This window comes from Myotis brandtii, unplaced genomic scaffold, assembly GCF_000412655.1.
Source record: "Myotis brandtii unplaced genomic scaffold, ASM41265v1 scaffold321, whole genome shotgun sequence".
Lineage (NCBI taxonomy): Eukaryota > Metazoa > Chordata > Mammalia > Chiroptera > Vespertilionidae > Myotis > Myotis brandtii.
This window is the reverse complement of record NW_005362314.1, coordinates 454350-460633: the sequence shown is the minus strand read 5'-3', so window position 1 is coordinate 460633 and position 6284 is coordinate 454350. Positions and strand designations below refer to the sequence as shown.

The following is a 6284-nucleotide window of genomic DNA, read 5'->3' as shown; positions in this document are numbered from 1 at the left end:
TTTGAGCTAGAAGAAACTATCTTTTATTTATTCATTATTATCAGTCTTCAGTGATATTCCAGATTATTCAGGTTATGCTTCTGAAGTATGCTTTAGCAAATCTTATTTAAATCTTTAATGTCTTTGACCTTAATTAGTCATTGGTAAAATTTATCTCTAAATCAGTAATTATTTATATTTTCTTTTTCTTTTTTTCAGTTTTTTTTTATTTCAAGAAAAATTATTTTAAATATGATAATGTTACATGCAATAAACAGCAATTATTCAAGAAAAATGACCTTACATATAATAACATTACATGCAATAAAAATTAATATTTCAAGAATAAAAGGATTTTAAGTATAATAATATTACCAAAACTGTACTAACATAGTTGTAGGAAATATTAAAAATCTGCAAATAACAGGATTACTTCTATTATATTCTAGAATATTTTTTTTCCTCTGGCTTATTTTTGTTCATCATTTTATGTTGTTCATTATATTCCACAAAAGAGTGAGATCATATGATATTTATCTTTCTCTGACTTGCTTATTTCACTTAGCATGATACTTTTAAAGTCTATTTTGTCGGATATGAGTATTGCCACTCCAGCTTTTTTTTCTTTTCCATTTGCATGGAAATTTTTTTCCCATCCCTTCACTTTAATCCTGTGTGTGTCTATTGTTTTGAGGTGGGTCTCTTGTAGACAACATATAGTTGGGTTATGTTTTTGTATCCATTCAGCTACCCTACACCTTTTGATTGAAGCATTTAATCCATTACATTTAGGGTTATTATTGAGAAGTACTAATTTATAGCCATTTTAATTCTGTATGGCTAGGTTTCTCTCTCTGTTTCTTCTTCTCAGCAATCCCTTACAGCAATCCCTTTAGCATTTCTTGTAATGCTGGTATGGTGGTGATAAACTCCTTTTTTTGGTCTGGGAAGCTCTTTATTTGACCATCTATTTTGAATGATAGCCTTGCTGGATATAGTAATCTTGGTCTCAGATCCTTGCTTTCAATTACCTATTGTACTTCATGCCATTCCCTTCTGGCCTGTAGAGTTTCTGATGAGAAATCAGGTGTCAGCCTTACGGAAACTCCTTTGTAAGTAACAATTTTATTTTCTCTTGCTGCCTTTAAGATTCTCTCTTTATCTTCAATTTTTTCGCATTTTAATTATGATGTATCTGGGCAAGGGTCTGTTTGGGTTCTTCTTGTTTGGGGTCCTTTGTGCCTCCTAAACTTGTGTGACTTTTTCCTTTACCAGGTTAGGGAAGTTTTCTACCATTATTTCTTCAAACACCTTCTCTATTCCTTTCTCCCTTTCTGCCTCTTCTGGCACACCTACTATTCTAATACTAGAGGCTTGGTGCATGAAATTCGTGTGCAGGCATGGTCCCTAGGTGTGGCCTGTGATCAGGACCATCTTCCCCGGCTGCCCGCAGCTGACCCTGTATCCCGCCGCCATGCACCCCCGGTTTCTCGTTCACCATCTGCGGGTGCCTGGCCAGCCCTTTCATGCCTCTGCTCCTCCTACCAGTCTCTATGCAGTCTCCACCTTCGGTCCTCGTTGGGTATCAGGGTTCTCTCCTGTGAGGTTTCCATTGATTATTCAGGAAGCTTTTCCATATTTCAGTTGTAATTCCAGCTTGTTCCTGGGAGCATGCCCATGCAGCATCCTCCTACTCTCACATCGATGTTTTTTCTCTCTCTCCCTCTCCCTTCCTTTCTCTCTAAATAAGATCAATAAGAAAATTTTTAAAAAGAAATCAATAGCATTTTTATACACCAATAGGAAACTATCAGAAAGAAAAATTTTAAAAAATCCCAATTACAATTGCATAAAGAATATCTAGGAATAAATTTAACAAAAGAGGTGGAAGACCCATACTAGAAAAATTAAGACACTGAAGAAAAAAAATGAAGATACAAAAAATGGAAACACATTCCATGCTCATGTATAGGAGGAATGAACATGATTAAAATGTCTATATTACCCAAAGCAATCTATAGATTCAATGCAATCCGTCTCAAATTTGGAGTGACAAAAATGTTCTAAAATTTGATGGCTGTGATGGTAATACAATATCAGATGTATCATTAACTAATATGTTCTCCAATACAGTGGATTTCCTTTTCATTATGATGGTGGTTTCTTTTGCTGGGCAGAAGCTTTTTATTTTGATGTAGTCCCATTTGCTTATTTTCTTCTTAGTTTCCTTTGTCCAAGGAGATGTATCCATACACATATTGCTATGTGAGATGCCTGAGATTTTACTGCCTATGTTTTCCTCTAAGATTTTTATAGTTTTATGACTTTCATTTAAGTCTTTTATCCACCTTGAGTTTATTCTTGTGTATAGTGTAAGTTGGTAGTCTAGTTTCATCTTTTTGCTTGTGTTTGTCCAGTTTCCCCAGCACCTTTTGTTGAAGAGATTGTCTTTACTCCATTGTATGGTCTTGCCTCCTTTGTCAGATATTAATTGACTATAATGGTGTGGTTCAATTTCTGGGATCTCTGCTCTGATTCATTGGTCTATATGCCTGTTTTTGTGCCAGTACCAGGCTGTTTTGGTTATAATGGGTTTGTAGTATAGTTTGATATCCAGTATTGTGATTCCCTCCTACTTTGTTCTCTCTCAAGATTGCTGCAGCTATTCAGGGTCTTTTATGGTTCTATATACAGTTTTGGAGTATTTGTTCTAGCTCTGTGAAGTATGCTATTGGTATTTTAATAGGAATTGCCTTGGATCTGTAGATTGCTTTGGGTAGTATAGACATTTTAATGATGTTCCTTCTTCCAATCCATGTACATGATATACACTTCCATTTGTTTGTATCTTTCTCTATTTCTTTTTTCAATGTCCTATAGTTTTCCAAGTATACGTCTTTTACCTCCTTGGTTAAATTTATTCTTAGTTATCCTATTTTTGTTGTTGTTGTAATGGTAAATGAGATTGTTTTTTTAGTTTCTGTTTCTGAGAGTTCATTATTGGTGTATAAAAATGCCATTGATTTGTGGATGTGGATACTGCTACCTTGCTGAATTCACTTAAGTCTAGTAGTTTCCTGGTGGTTTTTTATGTACAAAATCATGTCATCTGTGATTGACAGTTTTACTTCCTCCTTTCCAATTTAGATGCCTTTTTTTTAGGGCATTACCTGTAAAAATATTATGTTTATTTTGGCAAATAGTACAGAACGACATCCCAAGAAGATATATTCTTAGTGTGAGGTTTAAAAACTGAGGTTGGATAAAGAAGAGAGAGTGACATTGGTAGGCAGTCTTTGATCAATAAAATATCCTTTAAGTAGATGAAAAAAAAAATCTATATTATACGTTGGCCAAAAAGTTTCCACCAATTACAAACATATTCCCATTAATAAAAGTGTATGTGTGTGTGCATTTTTATTTTTATTTCTTTTTTCTTTTTTTATTGTTTAAAGTATTACAAATAGTAGTACATATGTCTCCTTTTTTCCCCAATTAACCTTCCCCCAGCCTCCCCTACCCCCTGGCACATGCCTTCACCCCCCTCCCAGTGTCTTGTGTCCATTGGTTATGCTTATATACATGCATATAAGTCCTTTGGTTGATCTCTTACCTCTCCCTGCCCCCCAACCCTCCCCAGCCTTCCTGCTGTTGTTTGTCAGTCTGTTCAATGTTTCTGTATCTATTTTTGTTCATCAGTTTATAATGTTCTTTATTATCCATAAATAAGTGAGATCATGTGGTATTTTTCTTTCTTGACTGGTTTAATACACTTAGCATAATGCTCTCCACTCTTCTTGTCTGATTGCTGTGCCCATTGCTTTTGCCCATTTAGTATTATGTTGACTAGGTTTGTCATACGTGGTCTTTATTATGCTGAGGTATGATCCCTCTTTTCTGCTTTACTGAGAGGTTTTTATCAAAAAAGGGTTATGGATTTTGTCAAATGCTTTTTCTGCATCAATTGATATGATCATGTGGTTTTTATCTTTCAATTTGTTTATGTGATGCATCACATTTATTGATTTACAAATATTGTACCAGCCTTGCATCCCTGGTTTTTAAAGCCCGTAATTATGGGGATTTCTTTTCCCAGCTCTGGAACCCTGGGCTGGGTGTCTGATGTGGGGCTGGGACCCCTTTTTTCAAATGGGCAGCCTCTGCAGGGATGATCTCCCTCCTGATTAAAAAGGCAGTACATGTGGGTGCTAGCCCAGCCCATTCTGCACCTCTGCCCTTTCTACCAGTCTCAATGTGCTTTCTTCTTTACTTCTATAATTTTGAACTTCCATTCAGTCAGCTTTAAGGTGGTTCTGAATGATGATGGTTTTTCTGTATTTTAGCTGTAATTTTGATATGGTTATGGGAGGTGGTGAGTACAGGTGTTTACCTACACCACTATCTTGGTTCCTCCTCTCCTTTTCGTCTTCTTAAAGTAGTCTCTTTAACATTTCTTGCATTTCTGGTTTGGTGGTAATGAACTCCCTTAACCTTTTTTTTTTTTTTTTGGTCTGGAAGGTTTTTTATTTCACCTTCAATTTTAAATGATAGCCTTGCTGGATATGGTAGTCTTGGATTTAGGCCCTAGCTTTTCATTACTTCGAGTACTTCATGCCACGCCCTTTTGGCCTGAAGTATTTTTATTGAAAAGTCAACTGACATTCTAATGGGAACTCCTTTGTAGGTAATTTTCTATTTCTCTCTTGCTGCCTTTAAGATTCTTTCTTTGTCTTTAGTATTTGCCATTTTAATTATGATGTATCTAGGTGTGGGTCTCTTTGTGGTCCTCTTGATTGAGAACTTCTGTGCCTCCTGAACTTGTGTGACATTTTCCTTAACCAGGATGGGGAAGTTTTCTGTCACTATTTCTTTAAACAGGTTCTCTGTTCCTTGCTCACCCTCTTCTCCTTCTGGTATTTCTGTAATGCAGATATTGTTATGTTTCATGTTGTTCCAGAGTTCCTTTAAGCTATCTTTCTGATTTTTAATTCTTTTTTCTATTGGCTGCTTTAATTGGTTATTTATTTTTACCTTGTCTTCCAAATCACTGATTCGATCCTCTGCTGCATTCAATCTATTTTTAATATCTTCCAATGTGTTCTTGAGACCCAAACTGCTGTTTCTGACTGATTAGAGCAGGCAAAGACTCAAAGCCTCCAGAGACCCACTTCTGCCTGAAGACTGATTGGATTCAGTCTGGAATAGCCTCAAGCAATCATCCAGAGGTGGAGTGAGAGGTTTTCTAACAGGGTGGGGCAATTGCTTCTGCCTGGAGGCTGTTATTCTCAATCTCTTAATGGGCCTTAGAAACTCCACAGGGTGGGTGGGTTAAGGGCTTTTTCAATATGGTGGGTCAACTATCTTCCCTCCAGGCAAAAACCGCCTGGATAGCAAAGATTTGCTTGAGTAAGATGACCTCTGCAATGTGAGGGAATGACTCAGCACAGGAAACAGGGGTGTCTTCCTTCTGAGCTCTAACCCCAGATCCCCCCAACCCTTGCTTATGCTTATACAGCTCCAGTCAACTCTGCCCTCCCTTTGCCGGAGCCCAAGGTGAGTGGCTGCACTTGAAATTTTATGCATTGGCCCTTGAAGAGGGTGCCTGCATTTCCAGCCATCTCTCCCTGGCAGACAGAAAACCTGCTGCTTTTCACAGCCAGATGTTATGTGGGCACCTTTCTCAGTTCTCATACTCTCTGCTGGGGCCCAGCTTGGGGACTAGATCCCAGAGTTCTCAATGGCCCCCCATCCCCCCTGAAGAGCTGAGATATCCTTCTAGAACTTCAGCTGCTATATGTGGGAGCCTAACCAGCCCTTTTGTGCCTCCGCCCTTCCTACCAGTCTCTATGCAGTCTCCACTTTCTGTCACTGGTTATCAGGGTTCTCTCTAGCTAGTCTTCAGTTGATTATTCAGGGTGGTTGTTTTGTACCTTAGTTGTAATTCCAGTTTGGTCCTGGGAACATATCTGTGAACTTCCACTTACTCTGCTGCTTTTTTAAATCTTCCGATGTCAACATTTCAGTTAAGACGTTTAAATGCTTTTCCAATGTGATCATCAGATTCACTCCTCTTCAATAACTGGATTGTCAAGTGTTTTAAGAGCCTGTATGTTACTTTCCTCCCATAATTACCTCATCTTCCTCCTAATGAATGACTGCTTTTGATCTGAAACCTTTTTCTGTTATAATTAAATTTGTTAAGTCAGATATTTCTATTGACTTCTTTACTCATTTGTCACCTTTTAAAATTTTCCCTTAAATTTTATCTGAAATTTTTAATACATAAATTTAAAAAATGTTAAAAG

The 6284-nt window shown here is 37.2% G+C and overlaps 1 protein-coding gene across 1 annotated transcript in view; it reads right to left on the bottom strand.

The window, feature by feature from the left end:
- Nucleotides 1–6284, bottom strand: part of ADAMTS2 (ADAM metallopeptidase with thrombospondin type 1 motif, 2) — a 284941-nt gene that overhangs the window by 64084 nt on the left and 214573 nt on the right. The window lies entirely within an intron of this gene.